The 19730-nt window shown below is 30.4% G+C and overlaps 1 long non-coding RNA gene across 1 annotated transcript; it reads right to left on the minus strand.

Annotated features, from left to right (window-relative positions):
- Positions 1-18277: 18277 nt before the first annotated feature.
- LOC138943769 (uncharacterized) lies at positions 18278-19351 on the minus strand. The gene is made up of 3 exons (XR_011448549.1): positions 19303-19351; positions 18971-19104; positions 18278-18867 (listed from the first exon to the last, which is right to left on the minus strand). It is a non-coding gene; the product is annotated as an uncharacterized lncRNA (long non-coding RNA).
- Between the last annotated feature and the right edge of the window lie 379 nt (positions 19352-19730).

Below are 19730 nucleotides of genomic sequence, written 5' to 3' on the forward strand. Positions count from 1 at the left end.
TATAAGTTATTCCGCGTTTTTCATATTTACGAATTGTTATGAATAGTAGAGGACCATATAGAAAATATCTTCAAGATGCAAGAGAAGAAGTTCCAGCAACAACTATTCAATCTCGACGAAGGAACGAAATACAAGCTGAATTGATTTTCAATAATCAGGTATACTTATAAAAAATAATAGGATTATAAAATTATATATATAAAACAACCTCAACATGGATATTTATTTTATATATATAACATATAAGAAATGTTTTAATTTATATAACATATAAGAAATCTTTTTGTAAAATATAGCACAATATTTGCTAACAAATTATTTCAAAAGTCAATCAAAAAGTTTGTTTATCCGCATTTAGTTACTTTTTATGAAATGTTTTTATTCGGCTTTGTTTTTGTCTAAACAGTGTATATTTTCAACAAATTATGTAAGTATCTAATAATTTGACTATATATTTATTGCAGGAAGAAAATAATGCAGTAGAGAATATAATTGGCATGCACGATGAAGCGCTTCAACAGTTTGAAGAAATTAATGAGCATTCCTCAATAGATGAAAATAACAGTAGCGATGATGAAATCTATAACAACCAAGTTAATAATGCCAATGATGAAGAAAATATTTTTGATGATGCACATGGTGAAGATGGCAATAATGAAGAAGTAGGAATTGGATTACTCTCAGTATAAATTATGTTTACTATACTACTGCTAATTTTTTTGTGTTAGAAAAACCGAATTTTTGTACTTTGTGTTAATTTTAACATTTCCTTTAAAGCAATTAATGTATGAAATTATATGATATTATATTATGATATACTTTTAATTTAAACTACATGTGTTTTTATGTATGAAATATTTCATATATTTTATTAAAATTTCATATAACATCTCTAATTACATTTTGCTAATCAGAATGGAATTTTGTAGATAATTTTAGAAAACAATTTCTTTGCAGATGAGGCAACCGATTTATGAAAACTGTCCATTAACCCAAGATGAAAGTGATCTCCTTATCATGAGCTTTATAATCCGTCATGGCTTAACAGATCTGGCATTTGATGATCTTCTAAATTTAATAAATTGTCATCTTCCAATTACACTAAATTTTTCTCGGCACTTATTCTTAAAAAAATTTCCGAAAACCGCAAACATGAAAACAATTTTCTATTGTCCGGAATGTTTTGTGGAATTAAATTTTGAACAAATGACTCATATTAATTGTACGTCTTGTAATACATGGTATATGAGAATTGATTTAGTACGTGGTGGGCATTATTTTGTACATTTACCGTTAAAAGATCAATTACGTAATTTATTATCAGGACCGCTTTTTTATAAATTGCAAAGAAGTTGTGCAGAACAGTCTAGTATACTTTCAGATATAACTAGTGGGGAATCATATCGAAGACTGCGTAGAAATGGAGTTATTAGAGATTATGATATAACTCTTCAGTGGAATTCTGACGGAGTGGATACTTTCAAATCTTCAAAAATATCCATGTGTCCAATCCAAGTGGCAATCAATGAATTACCGTATTGTCTACGTAAAGAAAACATCTTACTTTCAAGTATCTGGTGTTCAGCAAAAAAACCCGTAATGGATTTATTTTTGAAACCGTTCGTAGATGACTTAAAAGATTTACATGAAAATGGTTTTCATTGTTTGCCCCCTGGTTTAGATGCACCTGTTCATGTTAGAGTACATACAATTGTTGCACCTGTTGATTCAGTTGCACGATGTGCACTTCAGAATGTACATCAATTTAATGGTAAATTTGGCTGTTCATTTTGCCTATGTCCAGGTGATAGAGTGAAAGTAGGAAATGGTTACGCTCGTGTATATTTGGAAAAAGGTAAAGCAAGAACAAAGAATCAACATTTAAAAGATTCTCAAAAAGCGGTTAGAAAAAAAAGGTTGTTCGTGGTGTAAAAGGCATGTCTCATTTAATGTTTGTACCTGGTTTTGATATTATACAATCATTTCCTCCGGAATATATGCATTCCATACTTCTAGGTGTGGTAAAATCCTTTATTATCGTTTGGTTTACAAATTGTCATAATCCTTCGTATATTGGTACAAAAAAGGATATTTTTGACAAAAAATTAACTTCAATCCGACCACCAAGTGAAATAACACGGACACCAAGATCAATCAATGATATTAAAGTTTGGAAAGCTTCCGAATTAAAAAATTTCCTTCTTTATTATTCTATGCCATGTTTAAAAAATGTACTTTCAAAACCTTATTATAAACATTGGTCGCTTTTAGTTTTTGCAATATATAAGTTTTTATGCGAAAAAATAACAAACGAAGATTATGTACAAGCTGAAAGAGCACTTCAAATATTTGTTGAACGAATTCCCTTACTATATGGTGCAGAATGTATGAAATATAATGTTCATCTATTACTACATATACCAAAATCAATTAAATATTTTGGTGCTTTATGGGCTTGGTCAGCATTTCCTTATGAGAGTTATAATTATGTATTGAGGAAAATGTTACACAGTTCACAATTTGTTTTGAAACAGATTTGTAAATCTTATTTAAGATTGCAAAACATAAAATATAACGACACATTTAATAAAAGAAATTGCAATCAAGAAGGGAAAAAATTATTTAATCATATATTAGGTCATAATAAAAGTAAATACGGTCAAGCGCGAAATGCTAATAATGATATTGTGAAAATTATTGGTACTGGAAAAAACATACTCTTAAATTTAGTTGAAAAAATTTCCATACAAGCTTTGATTAACGAAAGGATTGAGAACAATAATGGGAAATCGTATCAGCGATTCATATACAATGGTATCACTTATCATAGCAATTCTTACAACAGAATGTATAAAAGGAATAATAGTATAATACAAACAGAATTAGGTGAATTAATGACGATTAAATCAATTATTTCAGTTATTTTAGAAACTGGTGCTACTGCATTTGTAGTTGTTGGTAATGCGATTGAAATATTAGAAGATATAATATTATGCTCGCATTATAATATCTCATCAGCTAGTTATTGTTATGCTGTGGAAATAACAAATAATATTTTAACTTGTAAACCAGAACAGATTACTAATAAATGTATTCTCTTACCTGGTGATAATGATACAACAAATTATATAATGCCCTTGGTAAATAATAAAGAAACTGATTGATTCAATCACCATGTATGTTTTATGTTATATTTTTTATGTTTATATTATATATATATGTATGCTTATATTGTAATGTTTATATTATTTAAAAATATTGCACAAAGCTATTATTTAAAAAAAGTGTGAAATTTACAAAATATGTATAAAATATACATAATAAATAACATGAATTCGTCAGTAGAAGCAACTAATTCTGTATTTATTATTTGTTCAAAAATTACCCTCAATTCATATAATAATAATATTATAATCCTTCCGAAATATAATATAATTAATTATAATTAATATAATTATATTTACAATTAGTATTTACAAATTAATAACATTCAAATCTCAATTTTAATTATGGGTATGTTAAAAATTAATATAAATATTTATTAAAAATTATTAAATGAATTTAAAGTTATTACTTGTTAGGTTTTAGTTTTATTTTGTATTATATATTATTACAATTGTTGTATTAGTCAATTATGTGCAATTATATATACATCAGCTACTAATCGATATTCGACATCAATGACGGCCGTCAATCGATACTTAAAGAAAATTAACACAATGGGTGTTTTCCAACAAGGCAGATGAAACAGTGTTAATACACAATATCACACGATTGGCTATCAAATGGAATTTTAAATTTCTTCATTTGACAGCCACTCATGTGATATTGTGTACACTATGTGTCATCTGTCTACCTTGCTGGAAAATACCTAAACGACACCCAACGATGAGGGAATTATCATAACACTGATCAAATCGACACTAAACATTGAAGGTTAACACCAAACAACACCCTACGATGAGGGTCAACCTTTAACCTATACTCATCATTGAAAGTTAAATCACAATTTATATCATACTTTGATGGTTAACATTCAATCTACACTTAAATTTAAATGTTAACCTTCAACTTTGATGACAAACACTCAACTTATTCACAAATTTGAGTGTTAACACTCAAATTTGATTGTTAACCATCAAAGTTTAGTGTATTTTTCCGTAAGGGTGTGCCTGTGCAAAAGTCTGTGCTCCCGCCCTTATACAACAGATATAACAATTGATAAATCAAGATTCATAAAACCAACAGTATATAAAATAATGTTTCTTTCTAAAAATGCATAAATGCTCTACATTTGAGATTTAGAAAATAGAATATGCAAGTATATTTTTTTAAATTAATCGATATAATAATTAAACATTTTAATATATAATGTAAATTTTAAAGAATAAAATGATTAATATTTTTCTATGACTAGAAATATTTATTTACATATACTAACTTTCAGAATGTGGAATAATTCCACTATTATATCTGGCCTCAACATTTGAAGGTTGATTTTGATTTCTTTCGGTTGATTTATTTCTGTCTGTACGTAAAGTAGATGTAGACGTATTTTTATTTTTCAAGTTTTCATTAACATTCTTTTCGCTAGAGCTTGAATTGCGTTCCCGAGAATCGTCAAAGCTGCTTGAATAGGAACATTCAGACTCTTCGCGATTAATGCTTTCTCGCATATTCTTTTGACTCCTGCATTTAGTTTTGATAATCATTCTTTTGGAGGAATTGGATGAATCAGATGCGTTCTCTTCTCGATTATCAAATAGCTCAACAATTTTTTTCTGTGAGATCTCTATGCAATCCAGTCCATCATCTTCTGTTGAACCGTGTTCCAAAATTATATCCATATACTTCATAATACCGCCATAGTCATCTGAGTGGATTATTTGAACATTATGAAAATATGTAGGTTCAAGCACATAATTAATGTAGAATGAATGAATGGCACTTAGTCTTTATGAGAATCCAGTATAATTAAGGTTGTATTGGTGCAAAATAAAAATGCACAGAAATTGTTGAAATATTTGCAATCAGTTTTTATACAATATAATTGTATAAAAATTATATATATGTAAGTATATATAAAATTTGTATTTATATGTGCATTAATGGATTATTGAATTTAATAAATAGTTACTATGAGGGAGTACACAAATCTGTGCAGCATGGCACAGTTGTTAATAATAAATAAAGAAAGAACCCTCGATTAAAGAGGTAATTGTAAATTATCAACTTGGTAATTTACAATTACCAATATTTAATAAAACCTGATATTATGGTGAATATTAAATATCTAGATAACAAGATGATAGGTTATAATTTTACCTCTCTCCAATCAAAATTATTTTCTTATTTAGTGATAACAAATGTGCCATATCACAAAAATCTGTGTACATTTCTTCATTTTGACATTTCTTATCTTAACATTTAAACCTTAATATTAATATTATCTTAAATTTTATATTAATATTGATATTTAAATAATTATATGATAGGTAGAAATTTTCAAAGAGATAGAAATTTAATATATTCAGTATATTCAGAATGAGGTAAAATATTTTTTTTTATCAGTAATTAAAAATAAGTGCAAAAATTGTAAGAAAAGATCTATTTAAAATTTTCAATATATCTTTTTAAATCTTGCAGATTACAATAATCTTGCAGATATCTAGAAATCCATTATTTTCAATTTTACATCACTTTTGACTAAGGTACATCCATTGAGAATGTACACTCAATATAACATTAATTGCTTTATTAACGCATCTCTTCTTATAAAAATAAGCTTTTAAAAATGTTAAACTTAAATGATTATTTATTATGTACGAAGTAGGAATATAAAGTTAAGAGAGATTTAATATCATTTTTTATATTCATAACCGAAAATATAATATTTGTGTATTTCCCAAATAGTTTTATCCAGACAATATTGGTTAAAGTTAAAGTCATAAATCATAAAAGTTCTGAATAATATTTAATTTTACATTACATCGCAGAGTAAAAAAAGAATAAACTTTCTTTTCACCCGCTGCATTATTTAATTAATGCTCATATAAAATTTTAATCAAATCAGAATTATGCAGAACAAGAAATAAGTACATTAACAAGTATATATTACATTATTACATAAAAAATAAGGTATATGTATATTTAATTAAAACTTCAATAAAGAAACGTTCAACATGTGATTTAATATTTTATGTATCTAATATACTGAATGTTATAACATAAAAGAATAAACTATAAAGGAATGAAGAATCTTTACATTTTGTAAAAAGGGCAAAATAGCACAAACAAATATTCCAGTTGCTTACATTAAAAAATGAAATAAAAATGAACATGAAATATACCAATATATAAATAAAAATAAAAATCTATTAAGTCTATATATTTCTTCTTTACACTAATTCTCACCTGAAACTTTTAACACTCGGTGGACTTTATATTTCATCCATGTAGCGTCATATGGTTCATTATCCAATACCAGTTCATCAAAAACTTCTTGAGATTTAGTCTTTGGCCAATAACATATCTTTCGGTCATCTATCAGCCAAATCAATGGGACGACAGCACACTCTTTCTTTTTGCCATTTAAAAATTCCACAAGGGCATATGTTTTTTTATTGTTTACGTTTGGAGACATGATTCAATGTTCCTATGGATTTTTTATATTTTATATAATTATATTTTACTACTTTTTTCGACAACTTTATATTATATATCTACAGTTTATTGTTGTTCACAAGAAAGCACGAATTTGTGATTATATATGTTCAAATATATACGATGAATGCTTATAAAAAAATTTTTTATTTAAATACGTTTTAATTAATCGCGATTCCAATATCAAAATAATTCCTTATTGTAGATTCTGCAATAACTTAAACTTTATATCAATTTATTACAAATATAATAATAGTTTCAACAAATTATTACGCAACTTGGTGAATAATGGGAAAAACCCCGAAACCTTCTTTAAAAGGTAATCGAAGACATTTATGGGATATGTCGTCAACAAAAAACATAGTAGAAGCATTAATGTTAATACTTTTTACATAATAAATTCCCAGTTTAGATGAATGTATCGGATTTCGATATAGATTCTCGACGTACTTAAATGTAGTCCCTATACATTTATATTTACCATCGATGAAAATAATCTCTTTGATCACATATATTTGATTGCCTACTGCTACAGTATTATCGGGAAGTTTAACTGATATTTTCATGTTTTTATAAATTAGTTTTGCACATGTAAAATGATTAGTGATATTTGGATTGGGAAAAAAAAGTTGCTTAGGAAAGTAAGTTGAAGTTACAGAAGATTTAATTTTAACATCGATATTTTCTTCTTCTGCAATTCGGTTGCATACTTGATGCAAAGATAATTTTTTAGAGCGAACTCGTCTTTTTAGAGATTGAAGATAATTTTCGAAAGGAAAACAACTGTATCTTTCTAATGGACCATATCTTTGTACGTCTGCACAAAGATGTAGTAATGAATGTACATTATACACGACAAAATCCTCACCATATATTTCAGCAGCTTTGAGAACAAACTTCCTAATAGCTTCTTCAGCTATGTGTATGTAAGCCTCGATCAAAGGTGCGCTAGATAAAATAGTAATTGCTACATGAAATAGCAAAAAGTGTCGATATTTTATGTCGTCAAGAATATTGTAGAAAATGATTACGCCGCTATATAAAACAATGAATCGAAACTCGGTTGCTTTAAATTTTTTTAAGTTTACTAAAGCTCGAGGTTTTCGACAAAAATCAGACGTGACGAATGTACGTATTGTCTGTATATTATAATCAATTGCTGCAAGATTTTGTCGGGAGAGTTTACAGTGACGCCCTCCTTCTATCCAATACTTTACAAGTAAACGCTTCGTAATACCTAGGTATATTATATGCATGGGATCCAATACAAACTGCTTCACGAGATCTATATTTAAAGTAAGTAATGGCGATTTTCCTTTCACATGATTATCATTAGTTTTCTCACCTATGTAGTCGTATTTTGTTCTCAAAATTACCGAATTATTTATTTTAGTTGGAAAAAAAATTTGATTCTTTACTCTTTTAATAGTACATCTTTCGCATCCGTACGCACTTGTATGCCCTTTGATCATCTTTAGCATGGCTCTTGCTGGTGCATCAGCCGCAAAACATTCAATTTCAACATAGCATGTTCTTCCGTTATATTGAAACCCGTTTTCTCGTAAGGAAATTATTTCTTCAATGAATAGCTTTAGATATTTTTCAAGATTTATTGGTTTTCCTTCACCACAGAAACATGCAATCATGAATGGACATGAATCTACAATATCATCGCTACGACCTAAAATTGGCCACAAATCAATTCTACTGCTCTTGAATACGGGTAAACCGTCAATATTTATAATTAAATTGATAGTTGAAATTTTGCCATTCAATCCGTCATTCTGTAATCTACGCGTTAAACATTTTTGAATGCCATAATAATACATCTCGCCATTATCAAAAGAAATGATTTCCAATTTCCTAGGAGTACGCAATAGAGTTCTGGCAGTACGTGGTAAAAATGGATAGGCTGGATTAATTAATTCCAAAATCATATTTGTGTTAAATTATTATCGATTGCTAGCCTACGCAAGTTATTCGTAAAATTGATTGGATTTATTACAAATGTATGCCTTATAAGACCATTATCATGATAATTTTCATCATTCTCAGCACTAGAAATATCACTGTCGTCAGTGTATAACATATATGCATCATCCATGTTATTAGAGTTTAATTCTGTGAGCATTAATGTGGAAGGGGATTCATTAGTGGCATTTACTGTATCTACATCGGTAATACTTTCATTATTTCCAATTGCATAGCGTATAGGTGATAAATTTTGCGTATTTGTAGAAGTAGAATTAGAGTCATTTGCTTGTGTACACGAGGGCAATAATATGTTTTGTACCGCATTATTTATCCTTCGACGCAACTGTCGATTACTCAGAAGCTTTGTATTCTCACACATTTTTTAAATGATTTATGTAACGATTGAAAACATTGAACAACAATAATATAATATTGAATATAAAATTTGATATTTTTTTTATATAACATTCACATGTCTATTGTAACGTAAACAATTCTTAAAATACCTGTAACAAGATACATAGAATGTAAATATTTTCTATATATTTCTTATATAAAATGTTAAAAATATCTATACATAAATCTGATTAACACATAATAATAAATATATGTATAATAACATATAAATTAATTTTTTAAATACACGGTGTATTTGAGAAAACAGAAATATAAAAATATAAAATTTATCCGAGATATACTGAGAGAGTCTGTTCTATATATTTGTTTAAATCTGAAATTTCCTGTGTAATTGATTGAATTGTTAATATTAAATTAATTAAATAATAAGTTGAAAATTAGCCACAATGAAAAGCGCTATGTTTTACTAAATTGTTCGCACTTTTTCAGAGGTAATGCTTATTTCGAAAAATTAATAGATCATATTTTATCCAAATATACTACTACGGTAAATGTTCAGATTAACTTACACCTCACGGATCGTTTTCATTTTCACATATATTATAGAATGTGCCCTCTATAATATATGTAAAAATGAAAATGATCCGTGAAGTGTAAGTTAATCTGAACATTTACCCAACAATAATTTTAAAATAAAGAAAAAATATCATTACTTTCATCGATTTGCGCGAGAACATATAAATTAATGTTTAAAATCTAATGTGAAAAACGTTTGGTACATATGCGTAATAAATAGTCTTTCCAACTAATAAATCTTCAAATAATTCGAAAAAATAAATCAGGAAAAACCTCTTACGTAATAAAACAAACCTTAAAACCATTAATTATGTTAATATGAAATACTAATGTATAAATACTTTCATTGCAGTTAAACGAAATAGAAAAAAGAAGCGAAACCAAATATAAAAATACAATAATAAGATTTTCACCTTTGAACACGCTGTCGAAATTCAATATCACCGATGGAATCGTTAAGAAATGGATCGAATGATCGCAAACTCGTTCCCTGCGGCAGTTTTCGGCACTATTCTCCGCAGTTTAAAACTTTCAATTTGTTAATTATTTCGTCAATTCACGAATATTGATAGAAAATGCCAAAATGTACACACACTTGCGACAGTTAAACACGAAATAAAATAAAATACAAAAATCCGACAAGATCTTAAGCTTTAGGAATGTTATTTGATCCGTGGAGCTGTCGGCACTGACTGAAGTGATATGGCAGCTTGTTACCAGAACGAGGTCCCGGCTAACATGCACACAATCAAAGAACCTCGTACATGTACTGCGCAGAGCGCTCTGCACAGTACATGTACGGGGTTCTCTGATTGTGTGCGTGTGAGCCAGGATCTCGTGTGGCAACACAGCTATGGCAGTAGCGGCAGCCGGACAGCCAGTTCACCGCGGAATCGAGATGCTTATGTTTAACAAAAGACGAATATCAATATAGTTCTTTGTTGCCGGCAATACTATGAAGCCGTTTTAATAAATTTTTAATTTTACTTACCATTGAACATATATCTATATGCACTTGAACCAAATTCACTTTCCTTCACAGAAAATGAAACATACGCACTTCAGAATACACTTACACATATTAAAATGCAATGATTATTCCAATGAGCTGTATATAATCCATGCGATATATTTTATAAATCATTAAAATATTTATATTTTAATGTAATAATATATCTCATTCGGCTGTAAAACAGCCATTGGAATGTGTACCTCTCGCCATTTGAGCCGAGTAAATATTTGTACTGATGTACTTTACCATTTATTGTAAACTCGGTTAAATAAAGACGTTATTATTATTATTATCATAACAATAAAATTGCGTGTCACATTAGTTTAATGAGAAATCCATAAAATTATTAATACTATAATCAAAATTAAAATTCAAAATATATATGTATCATGACATGGATATTAGGAATAGTTGTATAACGCGATATCTTTATACGTTTATAAAAGGAAGTTCGTGTAATCATTATAAATGTTGAGAACATATCTCTATTTAGCTTAATATATCGTTAAATATAAATAATATAAAATATATTTAAAATATTTTTATTAGTCGTATAATATTTTAGTTGTAAAATCATGTGTGTATATATATTATTTTTGTGCAACAGTTTATTGACGTTTTAAAAACATAGATTATATTATTTATACAATAGTATTTTCTAAACATTTATAAATGAGATCTTTTTCATAAATTATATACGTTTTCAATAAACGTTTTTTCGATTACATAAATATACGATTTTAAGGAATAAAATAGACATAGATACATTCTAAAAATTAAATCTTTCTTTTCGTATACTCGTATACTATTTTTCAACGTATAAAATTCGTTTTGTATTATAAAAACATAATAAAAACGGATATCATTATCGTATATTATATGATCGTATAAAAACCATAAAAATTAAAACGTTTATCTATTATACTTATACCACTTTTATACTAATTCTACGTTTAATAAACGCTTAATATACCATCATGTGTTTATTGGGTATATTTTCAGTAATAAAAGTTTACGATTAATTCAAGGTAATTTCCAATTTATCAAAAAAATAATTTGAGAGACTTAATTTTTAGTTAGTTAATGTTAAAAGTTTAAGAAGAGATTGTAAATATGTATATATGTTAATTACGTAACATTTTTGCCAAATTAAAAATTTAGTTTAGAAAAAAAACATTTATAGAAAACAGGAGAAAAATTTATTAAAAAAATGAAAATAACCGTAATACTCTGTCCTAAAAAATCGATAAGACATATTTCTAAATTTTTTTGAAATTGTACATGGTATTAATAATTATATTAATAATTAATTTTATTGTATATTATCACCTCAATCAAACCCATATTTTTGTTGATAAATAAAATTATAATTATTAATTTTTTGCTTTTAATAAAAATGAATTTGACATTTACTTACACAGTTGAATCGTAAATTTGTATATTATCCAACACATCATTAGGAGTTAATAAGCTTTCTGCATTATTTTGCAAATCTTCATATTCTTCATTTTCAAACACATCATTAGAGATTAATAAATTTTCTGTATTCTCTTGCAAATTTTTATTTTCTTTATTTTCCATGTTTCTTCGCGTAGTTTTCCACTTCTCACTTTTCAATTTCGTACCGTTGAATACAACAAATTCAAAATAATAAACATTTGTAATTTCGTTAAGTTTTGTTTAAATTGCAAAATTCAAGAGACAAAAAGTTTGATCAATATTTGTTACTCTGAATGTAGTCAAATATATTCAATAAATATATTCGATTATTTATGAATGTAACGGAGATCAAAAAGAATCAGAACAAGAAATATATATATATATATTTTTTTGTTCTGATCCCTTTCTATATATATATAGGGGGAGGGTCCCGTTTGTCTACATTCCCGATTGCCAACAGCTTCGTTTGCCTACAACATTTTGCCTACAAGCATTATTGCGCACATGTAAAAATTAAAAATACGAACGTATGTTTGCACACATGACATTATTGCGCACATACACATTCGTATTTTTAATTTTTACATGTGCGCAATAATGCTTGTAGGCAATCGCTCTGTAGGCAATCGAAGCTGTCGGCAAAATGTTGTAGGCAAACGAAGCTGTTGGCAATTGGGAATGTAGGCAAACGGGACCCGCCTATAAAAAGCAAATTTGAAAAAAGTAACGATAAAAATAACTGTTGAATTCGTTACTCGTTACCGAAAAATGTAACGAAGTTATTTTTTTCCTTATAAATTTCAAATAATCGCGGGCTAATAAGAGCCAGAACGCGGATAGTAGTGCGTTAGTTTCATAGAAAAATAAGTTTTCTATGAAACTGAATATGTGCACAGGGCATGAAATTTACTTGGTGCTATACCAAGATTTTTAAAAATAATCTCAATTCGAGATATATAATAAACCCTCCTTTACCCCCCTGGATAAATAAAGGCGAGAAAAAATATCGGGGCAAAGTCGCTGAATCGGGAATCGAACCCGAGTCTTTCGCTTGCCGGGCGACTGCTCTTACCTCTGAGCTATTCAGACCCCATACCACCGATACTTCTCATTCGCCCTATAATATCTATTACTAATAACGCCATCTTTCAGCCGGCGTAAACTAACAAATTTTAAGAAATTAGGCTCTCATGTGACATTACAAATTTCAAATAATCGCGGGCTAATAAGAGCCAGAACGCGGATAGTAGTGCGTTAGTTTCATAGAAAAATAAGTTTTCTATAAAACTGAATATGTGCACAAGGCACGAAATTTACTTGGTGCTATACCAAGATTCAAGATTTTTTTTTTTAATTTTTTTAAATTAGTTTATATTAACAAAGCTGAGCGCTTATACTTGAGTGAATCGTGAAATGACAATTAATACATTTGTGACAAACAAATTGTTGGGAAATGGAAGCATTGAAGTAATATTTGGAAAGTTTGGCTGATCATGTTTTCAATAACAATAAACTGGTAACTATACATGCGAACGCGTGTTCATGTATATGGTAATATTTATTGCTCTTTTCCGTTTTCTCTCTTTCTCTTTCCTTCTTTCTGTTTCTTTCATCTCGTGTTTTGTTGCGTTCTCGAGCAATTCGATATTGCTTGTTGAATGTATATGTCGTAGCCAGATTACATAATCCGTTTATAAAGAGACATTTTAAAAACTGCTACTACATTTTCAAATCATGCCAGAATCCAGCCAGAACAATGTACAAATCGTCGAGTTTGATAATGTGGCGGACTGCTTGTTAGCGTTTTATAAAAAGACTAAAATTCTTACCCAGATCGCAAAATATTTTATTTTCAACCATGATTTTAGAATACGGCTGCTTTATAAAATACCTAAATGTTTTATAAAACGATGGATTATGTAATCTAGTTACGACATATACCAATGTTTATGTTAATGTATCAAAAGAAATCTTATGGGAATTCTATCAAACATATCTTGTGGGAATATCTAAAATAACAACATTGAATGTGTATATACAGGGTGTCCTGACCATCAATACACCTCTTTTCTTTCAAAAACTAAGCATTTTAGAGAAAAACGTTTTGAACAAAAATTGTATGGTTTTGAGGGGAACATAAGATGGTGTTATTGGTTTGACCTTGGATGGCATTGTTAAGATCAAGTCAAGGACACCTTTAATTTTTTAAATGGAATCCCCTATTTTTTATTGCATATTCTTATAGCTTATATCGAGAGCTTTCCAAAACACTATAACAAATTATTTTTTCATTAAGTACTTTTTGAGTTATTTTGTATTGTAATATGACATATTTTGATATAAAAAATTAAATATCTTGTAAAATATTTAGTTTTCGATAATCTTACCATAATACTTTATGTACAGAATAATGAGACAAATCAATTAGTATAAAAAATAATTGTTTTTAAGAAAATTATTTACAATATATTTTTTTAAACAATTATTTGTTTTTTTTTTATATAATACTAATTGATTTGTCTCATTATTCTGTACATAAAAGTATTACGGTAAGATTATCGAAAACTAAATATTTTACAAGATATTTAATTTTTCATATTAAAATATGTCAGAATAAAATATAAAATAACTCAAAAAGTACTTAATGAAAAAATACTTTATTATAGTGTTTTGGAAAGCTCTCGAGGTAAGCTATAAGAATATGGAATAAAAAATAGGAGGTTCCATTTAAGAAATTAAAGGTGTCCTTGACTTGACCTTAACGATGCCATCCAAGGTCAAACCTATGATACAATCTTATGTCCCCTCAAAACCATACAATTTTTGTTCAAAACGTTTTTCTCTAAAATGTTTAGTTTTTGAAAGAAAAGGGGTGTACGGGTGGTCTAGGACACCCTGTATATATATATATAAGATGTCCTATCAAAAGTGGCTACCCCTTTTAAACTAAAAAAGATAGACTGTAACAAATATATATTAAATTAAATAGTTTAAACTGAACTTTATTGTGAGCATAGTGATTGCTTCCAAAAGCTATCTATAAAACTCGTATAATATGTAAAATATTTACATTATATCATACATCGTTGTGTTCGTTTCAAACAGCGCTACAATATATATATATATTGTTTATATAACATATAGCAGTGCTGGGATTTACTTGCACATTTCGGCCCGATTCCGTGGCTCACGCCTATTGCCCCCCACTCACCGCTCGTGCATTAGCAACGAGTCGCTAGATACGCGTAACTAAGGAACGCGACGCTTTGTCTCAGGAGCGTCCGTATATAAGAATGCCCAAATATAATAATAAGACAATACTTTTCTATAATTAAAAGTTTTTCTTCAATATTTTATATCAATGAATTATAAAATATTGAAGAAAAACTTTTAATTCTAAGAATTTTCGCGCTGTATTTAGAAAAGTATTGTCTTATTATTATATTTGGGCATTCTTACATATAAACGCTCCTGAGACGAAGCGTCGCGGTCCTTAGTTACGCATAACTGGCGACTCGTTGCTAACGCACGAGCGGTGAGTAGGGGGCAATAGGCGTGAGCCGCGGAATCGGGCCGAAATGTGCAAGTAAATCCCAGCACTGACATATAGAGTTAAAATAAAAACACTTTTTTGTTAAAATACTTTTACAATATTATTGATTAATTCATTTGTGCTCTATATAGAGTGCTGGCTCCAATTGCCAATATCTAATTCTAATTTATTAAACAATACAGTTATTACTGAGAATTAAAATTACGTCAAGAAAATTAAGTTTATCACTAACACTAACCTCCATCGTAAACTGAAGTTGGGGGTGGAAAAAATTAAAGGTGCCTAATGTTTAAAAAGAGAAGGAGTGCTACGGCGAGTGCTACGTCATCCACAAATCTAAGGAAAAAAGGAGGTTTGAACTTCAATGTCTCAAGTGCTCTGGTCCTACGTCATTCACAAATCTGAGGAAGAAAGGAGGTTTGAACTTCAATGTCTCAAGTGTTCTCAGAAAATTCTCTAAATCCTGGAGAACAACATCCGCTATTATAGGCGAAAGTGAAGAGCCCATAGGCGTTCCAAAAGTTTGCTGATAAAGAACTCCATTAAAACCAAAGAACATTGAATTTAAAACCAGTTTAATAGTTAAAATGAATTCCGATTCGGAGATTATACTATTAAATTTAATGTGATCCCATCTGCTGGAAACATTATCTAAATCGATATAAATATTAGTAAAAAGTGAAATAAGGTCTAAAGAAATAAAATTGAAGTTGTTATTAATATAATGTTACGTCCAGACTCGAGGAAGGATGAGTCAGTGGAAGGGCGCAATCACTATCTTTATGATCCCGAAGTTAAACGTCTCGAAGCGTTAGAATCGGGTCAAACAAACTTAACAGTCCGAAAATCAGGTAAACGACCGTTAGGGTCGCTATTACTTTGTTTTTCAGAAGTTCGCTCGGCGGTCCCTTTTTGGTAAAAGAATTTAATCTCTATTACACGGGATGGGACTAGGTGCGATCTTTTGACTGGAGAATGAGAGAGATTAATAAAGATTGGATTTAAATTAGAATATAAATTTATTCATAATAAATTAAACTACTTTGGTGTACATTATATCAAATGATGAGAACAATTTATTTTAATATGCGCATGTGTGTGTGTGTGTGTGGTGATTGTGTAATTACTACTACTACTGTTGACTAACGTTGACTTAAAATTTACGGAAGTTCGCGTCTTCTGACTCGCGGAACGGATCCTTGCGGTAGTGGGTTGGAATTTGTAAATATTTCCTGATCTGGTTCTCACTATGGAACCGATGACAACGTTATTTATTGCGGGAAAAAATATAATTAAACGAATTATAGAGACCTACTTTCTTTGCTGACCCTTAATTGGTTGAGTAGGTTGACAAAACTTGTCGTCCTTAGCTGATGTGTAATGCTTTATATAATTCAAGTAATTTTATTCTTAATTTTAATTTTTCCTTTATTAATTAATAATTTAAATTTAATAAATTTTTATAATTATATATAATTACTATAAATTATTATATTTCTTTATTTACCATCCTCCATTAAGTTTTCTTGTTTTCTCAACAGCACCTGCAGATCTTCGTCCTGTGCTATCTTCTCCACGGTCTGGTCATCGTCCTTATCCATGTTGTCCTCAAAATCGTCGGCGTATTCAACTGTATCTATGTTCTGGATGTCGACATCGTTGTCCTCTGTTCCACCCGTGTGCTGGGTGTCCATTTCATCGTTTTCAACTCCCTCCATGTGCTGGGTCTCCTCAACTTCGTTGGCGTCTTCAATTTCCTCCTGAACGTCCTCGAATCCTATAATATCCTCTTCCGGGTTGTCTATTCGCCGGCATCGATTTGGTGGAAATTCTCCATTTTCTTCATGAAGAGGGGTTTGTCGTCGTTTCCTATTGTAACGCCATTTTCAAGTTTTAAGGCTTTTCAGAGCCTTTTTCAAAGCTTCGTGGAATTCGGCATTGTTGGGGTTGGAAAAATGTTTATTGGCGTTTATGGCATCTGGAAATAAAATTCAGAGGAACACCTTAGTTATCATCATCTAATGTAGAATATGAACAATGACGGATGGTATTTTTTACGAACCTTGACATGCTTGAGCAAATCGACTGTCTCGCAATTTGCATCCTCCAGGTCCAGTTTTTCCATTTAAAGTGAGGTGTGATGAAATCTCCTCATTTTCGGGAAATACACTGCGAAAGTATTCTGCAGCACAATCAACTGGATTGGCCCGTCCAAGGTAAACAAAGTATCCCACTTGTAACAAAATGTTTGTAGTAAATTGAATTAAATGTAAATATATATCTAGAAAAAATTATAATAAATAATATATTACCAAATCATTATAAATTTCTTCGTCAATTTCTTCGAAAGCCAAAAAATTGTCTACGGTTCTAAACGAAATCCCTTGTGGCTTAACTGGCCTCCTCACTGCAGACTCTCGCACTAATCATTTAATAGCCGTTATGTTTTCATTGCAGGAAAAAATGAAATTAAAAGATTAAAAATTCATTTATAGAAAGTTGCTTGCTGTTCCTTAGTAAAATATTTATTCGGTTTTCTTTTTAATAGAAATTTGTCGTTCTTCCATACGACATAATTGTGCCGTGATCATTCTGAAATGAAATTGTTATCTTTATTCGTGCACATGGACAATTATTTTTGTTATAATTATTTTTAAAACTTACTTTAGAGATTGCAATATATCACGGAATGTTTCCTCGTTTTTTGTGCACTCTTCATGTCCTTGTTTGGCTGGTAATAGACGATTGCGTTGTACAGGTGATGGTGGTGGCCGTGATAATATTTGTTTATGTTGTGATAGTAGTTTTGATGGTGGATGAATGTTTGTTGTGAATGAATTTGTGGCTGGTGAAAGAGAGCGTGATCATATTTGTTTGCGTTGTGATGGTGATTTTGATGCTGGAGGAATATTTCGTGCGAATGATTGAGCAACTGGTGAAGAAGAGCGTGATGAGATGAGCCTATGTTATAATAGTGCTGATGGAGGAGGCATGTATTCATATGATTGTGCAGGTGAGAATGATGATGGAGCTGATGATGTAGGGATGATGATGCTGGGGATTGAAAATGTTGATATTGTGTTAACGGTATTGTCTGCGTCTATGTAGTTGTGGGTGTAGTCATGTTTTGTGTCATATGTCCTTGTGTGTTTTTGACATCTTTTTGTTGCAATTCTTGAGAATGCGATGTGCGATATTTTGCAATATCCGTATTCAACATTTGCAACGCTTTTGATGTTAATTTGGAAGTTTTGTCCACGTCTCTTCTTCTCCCTCGTCCTCGTTGACTCATCTGAACAAAAATTTGAGAAAACCCACCTAATGAAGGCCATTTTAATTCGTGGTATGTAGAAGAACTGCAACTACCCAGACATTCATAATAGGATCAAGCCAACCTGGAAGTGGAAAGCAGTTCGATGGGCATATAGCGCGTCCGCGCGTAATTGCGAGTGGCACAGCTAGGGGGCGCAGTGCGCCCGGACCATCTTGAAGGTGAAAAGCGATCTGACGGGAATATACGTCGGACCTCCTGCAGAGGAAGAAAACAGAAAAGCAGAGGGAAGTGCTAGACGCTGGCATTTAACAAGAAGAACAGTTCTCGACGCTAGACGCCGGACTTTAGACTCTCACTACGCCTCGAGCACAGAGCGAAACATCGATACCTCTGCCAGCGGACGTCGAGATCATCACGCGGCGCAAGACTCGCCCAACGCCGGCTACATCTTACCTTAGCTAAACGGAGAAAGTTTGGCGCACACCATCATCTGACGCTCGATCGCCTCCATCATCCGGCGCCAGTGATGTCAGAATTGAGACGCGAGCAACATGCAACCGAGGCGGAAGAGATAACACACACAAGCGCAAACCGCGTACGTGTGAGCTCGGTGCTTCGGCTAGCTTCGGATAGCAGAAGAGGACAGATATACTGTTTTCTGTCTCTCTTCTTTCTATCGAGCCGGCAACTATAGCGACGGGCGTACGGCCGACGGCGACGAGCGATGTGACTCGCTTTTCGATTCTTTATGTAAATGAGCGTTAAATGTTTTTTTTTACAGCCTTTTTATGTCATATAATAAATGTTTTTTCCAACTTTCCTTCCTACATTATATATTAAATGATTTTTCACGCTTTCAATATTATACATTTATATTAGAC

The sequence above is a fragment of the Polyergus mexicanus genome, unplaced genomic scaffold (genome assembly GCF_030449975.1).
Source record: "Polyergus mexicanus isolate NDT 795.1 unplaced genomic scaffold, iyPolMexi1.0 SCAF_38, whole genome shotgun sequence".
Taxonomy (NCBI): domain Eukaryota; kingdom Metazoa; phylum Arthropoda; class Insecta; order Hymenoptera; family Formicidae; genus Polyergus; species Polyergus mexicanus.